Raw genomic sequence first — 16,930 nt, 5'->3', positions numbered from 1 at the left:
TTCCTGTCCTGCAGATCCTCTCCCCCAGAATCCCTCTGTTGCTAAGGTTTCCTGTCCTGCAGATCCTCTCCCCCAGAATCCCTCTGTTGCTAAGGTTTCCTGTCCTGCAGATCCTCTCCCCCAAGAACCCCTCTGTTGCTAAGGTTTCCTGTCCTGCAGATCCTCTCCCCCAGAATCCTTCTGTTGCTAAGGTTGCCTGTCCTGCAGATCCTCTCTCCCAAGAACCCCTCTGTTGCTAAGGTTTCCTGTACTGCAGATCCTCTCCCCCAGAATCCCTCTGTTGCTAAGGTTTCAGGTCCTGCAGATCCTCTCCCCCAGAATCCCTCTGGTGCTAAGCTTTCAGGTCCTGCAGATCCTCTCCCCCAGAATTCCTCTGTTGCTAAGGTTTTATGTCCTTCAGATCCTCTCCCCAGAATCCCTCTGTTGCTAGGGTTTCCTGTCCTGCAGATCCTCTCCCTCAGAATCCCTCTGTTGCTAAGGTTTCCTGTCCTGCAGTTCCTCTCCCCCAGAATCCATCTGTTGCTAATGGTTCCTGTCCTGCAGATCCTCTCCCCCAGAATCTCTATGTTGCTAAGGTTTCCTGTCCTGCAGATCCTCTCCCCCAGAATCCCTCTGTTGCTAAGGTTTCCTGTCCTGCAGATCCTCTCCCCCAGAATCCCGCTGTTGCTAAGGTTTCCTGTCCTGCAGATCCTCTCCTCCCAGAATCCCTCTGTTGCTAAGGTTTCATGTCCTGCAGATCCTCTCCTCCCAGAACCCCTCTGTTGCTAAGGTTTCCTGTCCTGCAGATCCTCTCCCCCAGAATCCCTCTGTTGCTAAGGTTTCATGTCCTGCAGATCCTCTCCCCCAGAATCCCTCTGGTGCTAAGGTTTCATGTCCTGCAGATCCTTTCCCCCAGAATCCCTCTGTTGCTAAGGTTTCCTGTCCTGCAGATCCTCTCCCCCAGAATCCCTCTGTTGCTGAGGTTTCCAGTCCTGCAGATCCTCTCCCCCAGAATCCCTCTGTTGCTAAGGTTTCCTGTTCTGCAGATCCTCTCCCCCAGAATCCCTATGTTGCTAAGGTTTTATGTCCTGCAGATCCTCTCCCCCAGAATCCCTCTGTTGCTAAGGTTTCCTGTCCTGCAGATCCTCTCCCCAGAATCCCTCTGTTGCTAAGGTTTCATGTCCTTCAGATCCTCTCCCCCAGAATCCCTCTGTTGCTAAGGTTTCCTGTCCTGCAGATCCATTCCCCCAGAATCCCTCTGTTGCTAAGGTTTCATGTCCTGAAGATCCTCTCCCCAGAATCCACCTGTTGCTAAGGTTTCCTGTCCTGCAGATCCTCTCCCCCAGAATCCCTCTGTTGCTAAGGTTTCATGTCCTGCAGATCCTCTCTCCCAGAATCCCTATGTTGCTAAGGTTTCCTGTCCTGCAGATCCTCTCCCCTAGAATCCACCTGTTGCTAAGGTTACATGTCCTGCAGATCCTCTCCCCCAGAATCCCTCTGTTGCTAAGGTTTCATGTCCTGCAGATCCTCTCCCCCAGAATCCCTCTGTTGCTAAGGTTTCCTGTCCTGCAGATCCTCTCCCCCAGAATCCCTCTGTTGCCAAGGTTTCCTGTCCTGCAGATCCTCTCCCCCAGAATCCCGCTGTTGCTAAGGTTTCCTGTCCTGCAGATCCTCTCCTCCCAGAATCCCTCTGTTGCTAAGGTTTCATGTCCTGCAGATCCTCTCCCCCAGAATCCCGCTGTTGCTAAGGTTTCCTGTCCTGCAGATCCTCTCCTCCCAGAATCCCTCTGTTGCTAAGGTTTCATGTCCTGCAGATCCTCTCCTCCCAGAACCCCTCTGTTGCTAAGGTTTCCTGTCCTGCAGATCCTCTCCCCCAGAATCCCTCTGTTGCTAAGGTTTCATGTCCTGCAGATCCTCTCCCCCAGAATCCCTCTGGTGCTAAGGTTTCATGTCCTGCAGATCCTCTCCCCCAGAATCCCTCTGTTGCTAAGGTTTCCTGTCCTGCAGATTCTCTCCCCCAGAATCCCTCTGTTGCTGAGATTTCCAGTCCTGCAGATCCTCTCCCCCAGAATCCCTCTGTTGCTAAGGTTTCCTGTTCTGCAGATCCTCTCCCCCAGAATCCCTATGTTGCTAAGGTTTTATGTCCTGCAGATCCTCTCCCCCAGAATCACTCTGTTGCTAAGGTTTCCTGTCCTGCAGATCCTCTCCCCAGAATCCCTCTGTTGCTAAGGTTTCATGTCCTTCAGATCCTCTCCCCCAGAATCCCTCTGTTGCTAAGGTTTCCTGTCCTGCAGATCCATTCCCCAGAATCCCTCTGTTGCTAAGGTTTCATGTCCTGAAGATCCTCTCCCCAGAATCCACCTGTTGCTAAGGTTTCCTGTCCTGCAGATCCTCTCCCCCAGAATCCCTCTGTTGCTAAGGTTTCATGTCCTGCAGATCCTCTCCCCCAGAATCCCTATGTTGCTAAGGTTTCCTGTCCTGCAGATCCTCTCCCCTAGAATCCACCTGTTGCTAAGGTTACATGTCCTGCAGATCCTCTCCCCCAGAATCCCTCTGTTGCTAAGGTTTCATGTCCTGCAGATCCTCTCCCCCAGAATCCCTCTGTTGCTAAGGTTTCCTGTCCTGCAGATCCTCTCCCCCAGAATCCCTCTGTTGCTAAGGTTTCCTGTCCTGCAGATCCTCTCCCCCAGAATCCCTCTGTTGCTAAGGTTTCCTGTCCTGCAGATCCTCTCCCCCAAGAACCCCTCTGTTGCTAAGGTTTCCTGTCCTGCAGATCCTCTCCCCCAGAATCCTTCTGTTGCTAAGGTTGCCTGTCCTGCAGATCCTCTCTCCCAAGAACCCCTCTGTTGCTAAGGTTTCCTGTACTGCAGATCCTCTCGCCCAGAATCCCTCTGTTGCTAAGGTTTCAGGTCCTGCAGATCCTCTCCCCCAGAATCCCTCTGGTGCTAAGCTTTCAGGTCCTGCAGATCCTCTCCCCCAGAATTCCTCTGTTGCTAAGGTTTCATGTCCTTCAGATCCTCTCCCCCAGAATCCCTCTGTTGCTAAGGTTTCCTGTCCTGCAGATCCTCTCCCTCAGAATCCCTCTGTTGCTAAGGTTTCCTGTCCTGCAGTTCCTCTCCCCCAGAATCCATCTGTTGCTAATGGTTCCTGTCCTGCAGATCCTCTCCCCCAGAATCTCTATGTTGCTAAGGTTTCCTGTCCTGCAGATCCTCTCCCCCAGAATCCCTCTGTTGCTAAGGTTTCCTGTCCTGCAGATCCTCTCCCCCAGAATCCCGCTGTTGCTAAGGTTTCATGTCCTGCAGATCCTCTCCCCCAGAATCCCTCTGGTGCTAAGGTTTCATGTCCTGCAGATCCTCTCCCCCAGAATCCCTCTGTTGCTAAGGTTTCCTGTCCTGCAGATTCTCTCCCCCAGAATCCCTCTGTTGCTAAGGTTTCATGTCCTGCAGATCCTCTCCCCCAGAATCCCTCTGGTGCTAAGGTTTCATGTACTGCAGATCCTCTCCCCCAGAATCTCTCTGTTGCTAAGCTTTCAGGTCCTGCAGATCCTCTCCCCCAGAATCACTCTGTTGCTAAGGTTTCCTGTCCTGCAGATCCTCTCCCCAGAATCCCTCTGTTGCTAAGGTTTCATGTCCTTCAGATCCTCTCCCCCAGAATCCCTCTGTTGCTAAGGTTTCCTGTCCTGCAGATCCATTCCCCAGAATCCCTCTGTTGCTAAGGTTTCATGTCCTGAAGATCCTCTCCCCAGAATCCACCTGTTGCTAAGGTTTCCTGTCCTGCAGATCCTCTCCCCCAGAATCCCTCTGTTGCTAAGGTTTCATGTCCTGCAGATCCTCTCCCCCAGAATCCCTATGTTGCTAAGGTTTCCTGTCCTGCAGATCCTCTCCCCTAGAATCCACCTGTTGCTAAGGTTACATGTCCTGCAGATCCTCTCCCCCAGAATCCCTCTGTTGCTAAGGTTTCATGTCCTGCAGATCCTCTCCCCCAGAATCCCTCTGTTGCTAAGGTTTCCTGTCCTGCAGATCCTCTCCCCCAGAATCCCTCTGTTGCTAAGGTTTCCTGTCCTGCAGATCCTCTCCCCCAGAATCCCTCTGTTGCTAAGGTTTCCTGTCCTGCAGATCCTCTCCCCCAAGAACCCCTCTGTTGCTAAGGTTTCCTGTCCTGCAGATCCTCTCCCCCAGAATCCTTCTGTTGCTAAGGTTGCCTGTCCTGCAGATCCTCTCTCCCAAGAATCCCTCTGTTGCTAAGGTTTCCTGTCCTGCAGATCCTCTCCCCCAGAATCCCTCTGTTGCTAAGGTTTCCTGTCCTGCAGATCCTCTCCCCCAAGAACCCCTCTGTTGCTAAGGTTTCCTGTCCTGCAGATCCTCTCCCCCAGAATCCTTCTGTTGCTAAGGTTGCCTGTCCTGCAGATCCTCTCTCCCAAGAACCCCTCTGTTGCTAAGGTTTCCTGTACTGCAGATCCTCTTGCCCAGAATCCCTCTGTTGCTAAGGTTTCAGGTCCTGCAGATCCTCTCCCCCAGAATCCCTCTGGTGCTAAGGTTTCATGTCCTTCAGATCCTCTTCCCCAGAATCCCTCTGTTGCTAAGGTTTCCTGTCCTGCAGATCCTCTCCCTCAGAATCCCTCTGTTGCTAAGGTTTCCTGTCCTGCAGTTCCTCTCCCCCAGAATCCATCTGTTGCTAATGGTTCCTGTCCTGCAGATCCTCTCCCCCAGAATCTCTATGTTGCTAAGGTTTCCTGTCCTGCAGATCCTCTCCCCCAGAATCCCTATGTTGCTAAGGTTTCCTGTCCTGCAGATCCTCTCCCCCAGAATCCCGCTGTTGCTAAGGTTTCCTGTCCTGCAGATCCTCTCCTCCCAGAATCCCTCTGTTGCTAAGGTTTCATGTCCTGCAGATCCTCTCTCCCAAGAACCCCTCTGTTGCTAAGGTTTCCTGTACTGCAGATCCTCTTGCCCAGAATCCCTCTGTTGCTAAGGTTTCAGGTCCTGCAGATCCTCTCCCCCAGAATCCCTCTGGTGCTAAGCTTTCAGGTCCTGCAGCTCCTCTCCCCCAGAATTCCTCTGTTGCTAAGGTTACATGTCCTTCAGATCCTCTCCCACAGAATCCCTCTGTTGCTAAGGTTTCCTGTCCTGTAGATCCTCTCCCACAGAATCCCTCTGTTAGTAAGGTCTCCTGTCCTGCAGTTCCTCTCCCCCAGAATCCCTCTGTTGCTAATGGTTCCTGTCCTGCAGATCCTCTCCCCCAGAATCCACCTGTTGCTAAGGTTTCCTGTCCTGCAGATCCTCTCCACCAGCATCCCTCTGTTGCTAAGTTTTCATGTCCTTCAGATCCTCTCCCCCAGAATCCCTCTGTTGCTAAGGTTTCCTGTCCTGCAGATCCTCTCCCCCAGAATCCCTCTGTTGCTAAGGTTTCCTGTCCTGCAGATCCTCTCCCCCAGAATCCCTCTGTTGCAAAGTTTTCATGTCCTGCAGATCCTCTCCCGCAGAATCCCTCTGTTGCTAAGGTTTCCTGATCTGCAGTTCCTCTCCCCCAGAATCCCTCTGTTGCTAGGGTTTCCTGTCCTGCAGATCCTCTCCCCCAGAATCCCTCTGTTGCTAGGGTTTCATGTCCTTCAGATCCTCTCCTCCCAGAACCCCTCTGTTGCTAAGGTTTCCTGTCCTGCAGATCCTCTCCCCCAGAATCCCTCTGTTGCTAAGGTTTCATGTCCTGCAGATCCTCTCCCCCAGAATCCCTCTGTTGCTAAGGTTTCCTGTCCTGCAGATCCTCTCCCCCAGAATCCCTCTGTTGCTAAGGTTTCCTGTCCTGCAGATCCTCTCCCCCAGAATCCCTCTGTTGCTAAGGTTTCCTGTCCTGCAGATCCTCTCCCCCAAGAACCCCTCTGTTGCTAAGGTTTCCTGTCCTGCAGATCCTCTCCCCCAGAATCCTTCTGTTGCTAAGGTTGCCTGTCCTGCAGATCCTCTCTCCCAAGAACCCCTCTGTTGCTAAGGTTTCCTGTACTGCAGATCCTCTCGCCCAGAATCCCTCTGTTGCTAAGGTTTCAGGTCCTGCAGATCCTCTCCCCCAGAATCCCTCTGGTGCTAAGCTTTCAGGTCCTGCAGATCCTCTCCCCCAGAATTCCTCTGTTGCTAAGGTTTCATGTCCTTCAGATCCTCTTCCCCAGAATCCCTCTGTTGCTAAGGTTTCCTGTCCTGCAGATCCTCTCCCTCAGAATCCCTCTGTTGCTAAGGTTTCCTGTCCTGCAGTTCCTCTCCCCCAGAATCCATCTGTTGCTAATGGTTCCTGTCCTGCAGATCCTCTCCCCCAGAATCTCTATGTTGCTAAGGTTTCCTGTCCTGCAGATCCTCTCCCCCAGAATCCCTCTGTTGCTAAGGTTTCCTGTCCTGCAGATCCTCTCCCCCAGAATCCCGCTGTTGCTAAGGTTTCCTGTCCTGCAGATCCTCTCCTCCCAGAATCCCTCTGTTGCTAAGGTTTCATGTCCTGCAGATCCTCTCCTCCCAGAACCCCTCTGTTGCTAAGGTTTCCTGTCCTGCAGATCCTCTCCCCCAGAATCCCTCTGTTGCTAAGGTTTCATGTCCTGCAGATCCTCTCCCCCAGAATCCCTCTGGTGCTAAGGTTTCATGTACTGCAGATCCTCTCCCCCAGAATCTCTCTGTTGCTAAGCTTTCAGGTCCTGCAGATCCTCTCCCCCAGAATCCCTCTGGTGCTAAGCTTTCAGGTCCTGCAGCTCCTCTCCCCCAGAATTCCTCTGTTGCTAAGGTTTCATGTCCTTCAGATCCTCTCCCACAGAATCCCTCTGTTGCTAAGGTTTCCTGTCCTGTAGATCCTCTCCCACAGAATCCCTCTGTTAGTAAGGTCTCCTGTCCTGCAGTTCCTCTCCCCCAGAATCCCTCTGTTGCTAATGGTTCCTGTCCTGCAGATCCTCTCCCCCAGAATCCACCTGTTGCTAAGGTTTCCTGTCCTGCAGATCCTCTCCACCAGCATCCCTCTGTTGCTAAGTTTTCATGTCCTTCAGATCCTCTCCCCCAGAATCCCTCTGTTGCTAAGGTTTCCTGTCCTGCAGATCCTCTCCCCCAGAATCCCTCTGTTGCTAAGGTTTCCTGTCCTGCAGATCCTCTCCCCCAGAATCCCTCTGTTGCAAAGTTTTCATGTCCTGCAGATCCTCTCCCCCAGAATCCCTCTGTTGCTAAGGTTTCCTGATCTGCAGTTCCTCTCCCCCAGAATCCCTCTGTTGCTAGGGTTTCCTGTCCTGCAGATCCTCTCCCCCAGAATCCCTCTGTTGCTAGGGTTTCATGTCCTTCAGATCCTCTCCTCCCAGAACCCCTCTGTTGCTAAGGTTTCCTGTCCTGCAGATCCTCTCCCCCAGAATCCCTCTGTTGCTAAGGTTTCATGTCCTGCAGATCCTCTCCCCAGAATCCCTCTGGTGCTAAGGTTTCATGTCCTGCAGATCCTCTCCCCCAGAATCTCTCTGTTGCTAAGCTTTCAGGTCCTGCAGATCCTCTCCCCCAGAATTCCTCTGTTGCTAATGGTTCCTGTCCTGCAGATCCTCTCCCCCAGAATCTCTATGTTGCTAAGGTTTCCTGTCCTGCAGATCCTCTCCCCCAGAATCCCTCTGTTGCTAAGGTTTCCTGTCCTGCAGATCCTCTCCCCCAGAATCCCGCTGTTGCTAAGGTTTCCTGTCCTGCAGATCCTCTCCTCCCAGAATCCCTCTGTTGCTAAGTTTTCATGTCCTGCAGATCCTCTCCTCCCAGAACCCCTCTGTTGCTAAGGTTTCCTGTCCTGCAGATCCTCTCCCCCAGAATCCCTCTGTTGCTAAGGTTTCATGTCCTGCAGATCCTCTCCCCCAGAATCCCTCTGGTGCTAAGGTTTCATGTCCTGCAGATCCTCTCCCCCAGAATCTCTCTGTTGCTAAGCTTTCAGGTCCTGCAGATCCTCTCCCCCAGAATCCCTCTGGTGCTAAGCTTTCAGGTCCTGCAGCTCCTCTCCCCCAGAATTCCTCTGTTGCTAAGGTTTCATGTCCTTCAGATCCTCTCCCACAGAATCCCTCTGTTGCTAAGGTTTCCTGTCCTGTAGATCCTCTCCCACAGAATCCCTCTGTTAGTAAGGTCTCCTGTCCTGCAGTTCCTCTCCCCCAGAATCCCTCTGTTGCTAATGGTTCCTGTCCTGCAGATCCTCTCCACCAGCATCCCTCTGTTGCTAAGTTTTCATGTCCTTCAGATCCTCTCCCCCAGAATCCCTCTGCTGCTAAGGTTTCCTGTCCTGCAGATCCTCTCCCCCAGAATCCCTCTGGTGCTAAGGTTTCATGTACTGCAGATCCTCTCCCCCAGAATCTCTCTGTTGCTAAGCTTTCAGGTCCTGCAGATCCTCTCCCCCAGAATCCCTCTGGTGCTAAGCTTTCAGGTCCTGCAGCTCCTCTCCCCCAGAATTCCTCTGTTGCTAAGGTTTCATGTCCTTCAGATCCTCTCCCACAGAATCCCTCTGTTGCTAAGGTTTCCTGTCCTGTAGATCCTCTCCCACAGAATCCCTCTGTTAGTAAGGTCTCCTGTCCTGCAGTTCCTCTCCCCCAGAATCCCTCTGTTGCTAATGGTTCCTGTCCTGCAGATCCTCTCCCCCAGAATCCACCTGTTGCTAAGGTTTCCTGTCCTGCAGATCCTCTCCACCAGCATCCCTCTGTTGCTAAGTTTTCATGTCCTTCAGATCCTCTCCCCCAGAATCCCTCTGTTGCTAAGGTTTCCTGTCCTGCAGATCCTCTCCCCCAGAATCCCTCTGTTGCTAAGGTTTCCTGTCCTGTAGATCCTCTCCCCCAGAATCCCTCTGTTGCAAAGTTTTCATGTCCTGCAGATCCTCTCCCCCAGAATCCCTCTGTTGCTAAGGTTTCCTGATCTGCAGTTCCTCTCCCCCAGAATCCCTCTGTTGCTAGGGTTTCCTGTCCTGCAGATCCTCTCCCCCAGAATCCCTCTGTTGCTAGGGTTTCATGTCCTTCAGATCCTCTCCTCCCAGAACCCCTCTGTTGCTAAGGTTTCCTGTCCTGCAGATCCTCTCCCCAGAATCCCTCTGTTGCTAAGGTTTCATGTCCTGCAGATCCTCTCCCCAGAATCCCTCTGGTGCTAAGGTTTCATGTCCTGCAGATCCTCTCCCCCAGAATCTCTCTGTTGCTAAGCTTTCAGGTCCTGCAGATCCTCTCCCCCAGAATTCCTCTGTTGCTAATGGTTCCTGTCCTGCAGATCCTCTCCCCCAGAATCTCTATGTTGCTAAGGTTTCCTGTCCTGCAGATCCTCTCCCCCAGAATCCCTCTGTTGCTAAGGTTTCCTGTCCTGCAGATCCTCTCCCCCAGAATCCCGCTGTTGCTAAGGTTTCCTGTCCTGCAGATCCTCTCCTCCCAGAATCCCTCTGTTGCTAAGTTTTCATGTCCTGCAGATCCTCTCCTCCCAGAACCCCTCTGTTGCTAAGGTTTCCTGTCCTGCAGATCCTCTCCCCCAGAATCCCTCTGTTGCTAAGGTTTCATGTCCTGCAGATCCTCTCCCCCAGAATCCCTCTGGTGCTAAGGTTTCATGTCCTGCAGATCCTCTCCCCCAGAATCTCTCTGTTGCTAAGCTTTCAGGTCCTGCAGATCCTCTCCCCCAGAATCCCTCTGGTGCTAAGCTTTCAGGTCCTGCAGCTCCTCTCCCCCAGAATTCCTCTGTTGCTAAGGTTTCATGTCCTTCAGATCCTCTCCCACAGAATCCCTCTGTTGCTAAGGTTTCCTGTCCTGTAGATCCTCTCCCACAGAATCCCTCTGTTAGTAAGGTCTCCTGTCCTGCAGTTCCTCTCCCCCAGAATCCCTCTGTTGCTAATGGTTCCTGTCCTGCAGATCCTCTCCCCCAGAATCCACCTGTTGCTAAGGTTTCCTGTCCTGCAGATCCTCTCCACCAGCATCCCTCTGTTGCTAAGTTTTCATGTCCTTCAGATCCTCTCCCCCAGAATCCCTCTGCTGCTAAGGTTTCCTGTCCTGCAGATCCTCTCCCCCAGAATCCCTCTGTTGCTAAGGTTTCCTGTCCTGCAGATCCTCTCCCCCAGAATCCCTCTGTTGCAAAGTTTTCATGTCCTGCAGATCCTCTCCCCCAGAATCCCTCTGTTGCTAAGGTTTCCTGATCTGCAGTTCCTCTCCCCCAGAATCCCTCTGTTGCTAGGGTTTCCTGTCCTGCAGATCCTCTACCCCAGAATCCCTCTGTTGCTAGGGTTTCATGTCCTTCAGATCCTCTCCTCCCAGAACCCCTCTGTTGCTAAGGTTTCCTGTCCTGCAGATCCTCTCCCCCAGAATCCCTCTGTTGCTAAGGTTTCATGTCCTGCAGATCCTCTCCCCCAGAATCCCTCTGGTGCTAAGGTTTCATGTCCTGCAGATCCTCTCCCCCAGAATCTCTCTGTTGCTAAGCTTTCAGGTCCTGCAGATCCTCTCCCCCAGAATTCCTCTGTTGCTAAGGTTTCATGTCCTTCAGATCCTCTCCCCCAGAATCCCTCTGTTACTAAGGTTTCCTGTCCTGCAGATCCTCTCCCTCAGAATCCCTCTGTTGATAAGGTTTCCTGTACTGCAGTTCCTCTCCCCCAGAATCCCTCTGTTGCTAATGGTTCCTGTCCTGCAGATCCTCTCCCCCAGAATCTCTATGTTGCTAAGGTTTCCTGTCCTGCAGATCCTCTCCCCCAGAATCCCTCTGTTGCTAAGGTTTCCTGTCCTGCAGATCCTCTCCCCCAGAATCCCGCTGTTGCTAAGGTTTCCTGTCCTGCAGATCCTCTCCTCCCAGAATCCCTCTGTTGCTAAGGTTTCATGTCCTGCAGATCCTCTCCTCCCAGAACCCCTCTGTTGCTAAGGTTTCCTGTCCTGCAGATCCTCTCCCCCAGAATCCCTCTCTTGCTAAGGTTTCATGTCCTGCAGATCCTCTCCCCCAGAATCCCTCTGGTGCTAAGGTTTCATGTCCTGCAGATCCTCTCCCCCAGAATCTCTCTGTTGCTAAGCTTCCAGGTCCTGCAGATCCTCTCCCCCAGAATCCCTCTGGTGCTAAGCTTTCAGGTCCTGCAGCTCCTCTCCCCCAGAATTCCTCTGTTGCTAAGGTTTCATGTCCTTCAGATCCTCTCCCACAGAATCCCTCTGTTGCTAAGGTTTCCTGTCCTGTAGATCCTCTCCCACAGAATCCCTCTGTTAGTAAGGTCTCCTGTCCTGCAGTTCCTCTCCCCCAGAATCCCTCTGTTGCTAATGGTTCCTGTCCTGCAGATCCTCTCCCCCAGAATCCACCTGTTGCTAAGGTTTCCTGTCCTGCAGATCCTCTCCACCAGCATCCCTCTGTTGCTAAGTTTTCATGTCCTTCAGATCCTCTCCCCCAGAATCCCTCTGCTGCTAAGGTTTCCTGTCCTGCAGATCCTCTCCCCCAGAATCCCTCTGTTGCTAAGGTTTCCTGTCCTGCAGATCCTCTCCCCCAGAATCCCTCTGTTGCAAAGTTTTCATGTCCTGCAGATCCTCTCCCCCAGAATCCCTCTGTTGCTAAGGTTTCCTGATCTGCAGTTCCTCTCCCCCAGAATCCCTCTGTTGCTAGGGTTTCCTGTCCTGCAGATCCTCTCCCCCAGAATCCCTCTGTTGCTAGGGTTTCATGTCCTTCAGATCCTCTCCTCCCAGAACCCCTCTGTTGCTAAGGTTTCCTGTCCTGCAGATCCTCTCCCCCAGAATCCCTCTGTTGCTAAGGTTTCATGTCCTGCAGATCCTCTCCCCCAGAATCCCTCTGGTGCTAAGGTTTCATGTCCTGCAGATCCTCTCCCCCAGAATCTCTCTGTTGCTAAGCTTTCAGGTCCTGCAGATCCTCTCCCCCAGAATTCCTCTGTTGCTAAGGTTTCATGTCCTTCAGATCCTCTCCCCCAGAATCCCTCTGTTACTAAGGTTTCCTGTCCTGCAGATCCTCTCCCTCAGAATCCCTCTGTTGCTAAGGTTTCCTGTCCTGCAGTTCCTCTCCCCCAGAATCCCTCTGTTGCTAATGGTTCCTGTCCTGCAGATCCTCTCCCCCAGAATCCACCTGTTGCTAAGTTTTCCTGTCCTCCAGATCCTCTCCCCCAGCATCCCTCTGTTGCTAAGTTTTCATGTCCTTCAGATCCTCTCCCCCAGAATCCCTCTGTTGCTAAGGTTTCCTGTCCTGCAGATCCTCTCCCCCAGAATCCCTCTTCTGCTAAGGTTTCATGTCCTGCAGATCCTCTCCCCCAGAATCCCTCTGTTGCTAGGGTTTCCTGTCCTGCAGATCCTCTCCCCCAGAATCCCTCTGTTGCTAAGGTTTCCTGATCTGCAGATCCTCTCCCCCAGAATCTCTATGTTGCTAAGGTTTCCTGTCCTGCAGATCCTCTCCCCCAGAATCCCTCTGTTGCTAAGGTTTCCTGTCCTGCAGATCCTCTCCCCCAGAATCCCGCTGTTGCTAAGGTTTCCTGTCCTGCAGATCCTCTCCTCCCAGAATCCCTCTGTTGCTAAGGTTTCATGTCCTGCAGATCCTCTCCTCCCAGAACCCCTCTGTTGCTAAGGTTTCCTGTCCTGCAGATCCTCTCCCCCAGAATCCCTCTGTTGCTAAGGTTTCATGTCCTGCAGATCCTCTCCCCCAGAATCCCTCTGGTGCTAAGGTTGCATGTCCTGCAGATCCTCTCCCCCAGAATCTCTCTGTTGCTAAGCTTTCAGGTCCTGCAGATCCTCTCCCCCAGAATCCCTCTGGTGCTAAGCTTTCAGGTCCTGCAGCTCCTCTCCCCCAGAATTCCTCTGTTGCTAAGGTTTCATGTCCTTCAGATCCTCTCCCACAGAATCCCTCTGTTGCTAAGGTTTCCTGTCCTGCAGATCCTCTCCCACAGAATCCCTCTGTTGCTAAGGTTTCCTGTCCTGCAGTTCCTCTCCCCCAGAATCCCTCTGTTGCTAATGGTTCCTGTCCTGCAGATCCTCTCCCCCAGAATCCACCTGTTGCTAAGGTTTCCTGTCCTGCAGATCCTCTCCACCAGCATCCCTCTGTTGCTAAGTTTTCATGTCCTTCAGATCCTCTCCCCCAGAATCCCTCTGTTGCTAAGGTTTCCTGTCCTGCAGATCCTCTACCCCAGAATCCCTCTGTTGCTAAGGTTTCCTGTCCTGCAGATCCTCTCCCCCAGAATCCCTCTGTTGCAAAGTTTTCATGTCCTGCAGATCCTCTCCCCCAGAATCCCTCTGTTGCTAAGGTTTCCTGATCTGCAGTTCCTCTCCCCCAGAATCCCTCTGTTGCTAGGGTTTCCTGTCCTGCAGATCCTCTCCCCCAGAATCCCTCTGTTGCTAGGGTTTCATGTCCATCAGATCCTCTCCTCCCAGAACCCCTCTGTTGCTAAGGTTTCCTGTCCTGCAGATCCTCTCCCCCAGAATCCCTCTGTTGCTAAGGTTTCATGTCCTGCAGATCCTCTCCCCCAGAATCCCTCTGGTGCTAAGGTTTCATGTCCTGTAGATCCTCTCCCCCAGAATCTCTCTGTTGCTAAGCTTTCAGGTCCTGCAGATCCTCTCCCCCCGAATCCCTCTGGTGCTAAGCTTTCAGGTCCTGCAGATCCTCTCCCCCAGAATTCCTCTGTTGCTAAGGTTTCATGTCCTTCAGATCCTCTCCCCCAGAATCCCTCTGTTGCTAAGATTTCCTGTCCTGCAGATCCTCTCCCTCAGAATCCCTCTGTTGCTAAGGTTTCCTGTCCTGCAGTTCCTCTCCCCCAGAATCCCTCTGTTGCTAATGGTTCCTGTCCTGCAGATCCTCTCCCCCAGAATCCACCTGTTGCTAAGTTTTCCTGTCCACCAGATCCTCTCCCCCAGCATCCCTCTGTTGCTAAGTTTTCATGTCCTTCAGATCCCCTCCCCCAGAATCCCTCTGTTGCTAAGGTTTCCTGTCCTGCAGATCCTCTCCCCCAGAATCCCTCTTTTGCTAAGGTTTCATGTCCTGCAGATCCTCTCCCCCAGAATCCCTCTGTTGCTAAGGTTTCCTGATCTGCAGTTCCTCTCCCCCAGAATCCCTCTGTTGCTAGGGTTTCCTGTCCTGCAGATCCTCTCCCCCAGAATCCCTCTGTTGCTAGGGTTTCATGTCCTGCAGATCCTCTCCCCCAGAATCCCTCTGTAGCTAAGGTTTCCTATCCTGCAGATCCTCTCTCCCAGAATCCCTCTGTTGCTTAGGTTTCCTGTCCTGCAGATCCTCTTCCCCAGAATCCCTCGGTTGCTAAGGTTTCCTGTCCTGCAGATCCTCTCCCCCCAGAACCCCTATGTTGCTAAGGTTTCCTGTCCTGCAGATCCTCTCCCCCAGAATCCCTCTGTTGCTAAGGTTTCATGTCCTGCGGATCCTCTCCCCCAGAATCCCTCTGTTGCTAGGGTTTCCTGTCCTGCAGATCCTCTCCCCCAGAATCCCTCTGTTGCTAGGGTTTCATGTCCATCAGATCCTCTCCTCCCAGAACCCCTCTGTTGCTAAGGTTTCCTGTCCTGCAGATCCTCTCCCCCAGAATCCCTCTGTTGCTAAGGTTTCATGTCCTGCAGATCCTCTCCCCCAGAATCCCTCTGGTGCTAAGGTTTCATGTCCTGTAGATCCTCTCCCCCAGAATCTCTCTGTTGCTAAGCTTTCAGGTCCTGCAGATCCTCTCCCCCAGAATCCCTCTGGTGCTATGCTTTCAGGTCCTGCAGATCCTCTCCGCCAGAATTCCTCTGTTGCTAAGGTTTCATGTCCTTCAGATCCTCTCCCCCAGAATCCCTCTGTTGCTAAGATTTCCTGTCCTGCAGATCCTCTCCCTCAGAATCCCTCTGTTGCTAAGGTTTCCTGTCCTGCAGTTCCTCTCCCCCAGAATCCCTCTGTTGCTAATGGTTCCTGTCCTGCAGATCCTCTCCCCCAGAATCCACCTGTTGCTAAGTTTCCCTGTCCACCAGATCCTCTCCCCCAGCATCCCTCTGTTGCTAAGTTTTCATGTCCTTCAGATCCCCTCCCCCAGAATCCCTCTGTTGCTAAGGTTTCCTGCCCTGCAGATCCTCTCCCCCAGAATCCCTCTTTTGCTAAGGTTTCATGTCCTGCAGATCCTCTCCCCAGAATCCCTCTGTTGCTAAGGTTTCCTGATCTGCAGTTCCTCTCCCCCAGAATCCCTCTGTTGCTAGGGTTTCCTGTCCTGCAGATCCTCTCCCCCAGAATCCCTCTGTTGCTAGGGTTTCATGTCCTGCAGATCCTCTCCCCCAGAATCCCTCTGTAGCTAAGGTTTCCTATCCTGCAGATCCTCTCTCCCAGAATCCCTCTGTTGCTTAGGTTTCCTGTCCTGCAGATCCTCTTCCCCAGAATCCCTCGGTTGCTAAGGTTTCCTGTCCTGCAGATCCTCTCCCCCCAGAACCCCTATGTTGCTAAGGTTTCCTGTCCTGCAGATCCTCTCCCCCAGAATCCCTCTGTTGCTAAGGTTTCATGTCCTGCAGATCCTCTCCCCCAGAATCCCTCTGGTGCTAAGGTTTCATGTCCTGCAGATCCTCTCCCCCAGAATCTCTCTGTTGCTAAGCTTTCAGGTCCTGCAGATCCTCTCCCCCAGAATCCCTCTGTTGCTAAGGTTTCCTGTGCTGCAGATCCTCTCCCCCAGAATCCCTCTGTTGCTAAGGTTTCCTGTCCTGCAGTTCCTCTCCCCCAGAATTCCTCTGTTGCTAAGGTTTCCTGTCCTGTAGATCCTCTCCCCCAGAATCCCTCTGTTGCTAGGGTTTCCTGTCCTGCAGATCCTCTCCCCCAGAATCCCTCTGTTGCTAAGGTTTCCTGTCCTGCGGATCCTCTCCCCCAGAATTCTCTTTTGTTAAGGTTTCCTGTACTGCAGATCCTATCACTCAGAATCCCTCTGTTGCTAAGGTTTCCTGTCCTGCAGATCCTCTCCCCCAGAATCCCTCTGTTGCTAAGGTTTTCTGTCCTGCAGATCCTCTCCTCCAGAATCCCTCTGTTACTAAGGTTTCATTTGCTGCAGATCCTCTCCTCCAGAATCCCTCTGTTACTAAGGTTTCATTTGCTGCAGATCCTCTCCCCCAGAATCACTCTGTTGCTAAGGTTTCCTGTCCTGCAGATCCTCTCCCTCAGAATCCCTCTGTTGCTAAGGTTTCCTGTCCTGCAGTTCCTCTCCCCCAGAATCCCTCTGTTGCTAATGGTTCCTGTCCTGCAGATCCTCTCCCCCAGAATCCACCTGTTGCTAAGGTTTCCTGTCCTCCAGATCCTCTCCCCCAGCATCCCTCTGTTGCTAAGTTTTCATGTCCTTCAGATCCTCTCCCCCAGAATCCCTCTGTTGCTAAGGTTTCCTGTCCTGCAGATCCTCTCCCCCAGAATCCCTCTTTTGCTAAGGTTTCATGTCCTGCAGATCCTCTCCCCCAGAATCCCTCTGTTGCTAAGGTTTCCTGATCTGCAGTTCCTCTCCCCCAGAATCCCTCTGTTGCTAGGGTTTCCTGTCCTGCAGATCCTCTCCCCCAGAATCCCTCTGTTGCTAGGGTTTCATGTCCTGCAGATCCTCTCCCCCAGAATCCCTCTGTAGCTAAGGTTTCCTATCCTGCAGATCCTCTCCCCCAGAATCCCTCTGTTGCTAGGGTTTCCTGTCCTGCAGATCCTCTCCCCCAGAATCCCTCTGTTGCTAGGGTTTCATGTCCTGCAGATCCTCTCCCCCAGAATCCCTCTGTAGCTAAGGTTTCCTATCCTGCAGATCCTCTCCCCCAGAATCCCTCTGTTGCTTAGGTTTCCTGTCCTGCAGATCCTCTCCCCCAGAATCCCTCGGTTGCTAAGGTTTCCTGTCCTGCAGATCCTCTCCCCCAGAACCCCTCTGTTGCTAAGGTTTCCTGTCCTGCAGATCCTCTCCCCCAGAATCCCTCTGGTGCTAAGGTTTCATGTCCTGCAGATCCTCTCCCCCAGAATCTCTCTGTTGCTAAGCTTTCAGGTCCTGCAGATCCTCTCCCCCAGAATCCCTCTGTTGCTAAGGTTTCCTGTGCTGC

The sequence above is a fragment of the Ambystoma mexicanum genome, chromosome 13 (assembly GCF_040938575.1).
Source record: "Ambystoma mexicanum isolate Mex_15411 chromosome 13, UKY_AmexF1_1, whole genome shotgun sequence".
NCBI lineage: Eukaryota > Metazoa > Chordata > Amphibia > Caudata > Ambystomatidae > Ambystoma > Ambystoma mexicanum.
Note: the sequence above shows the minus strand (reverse complement) of the source record.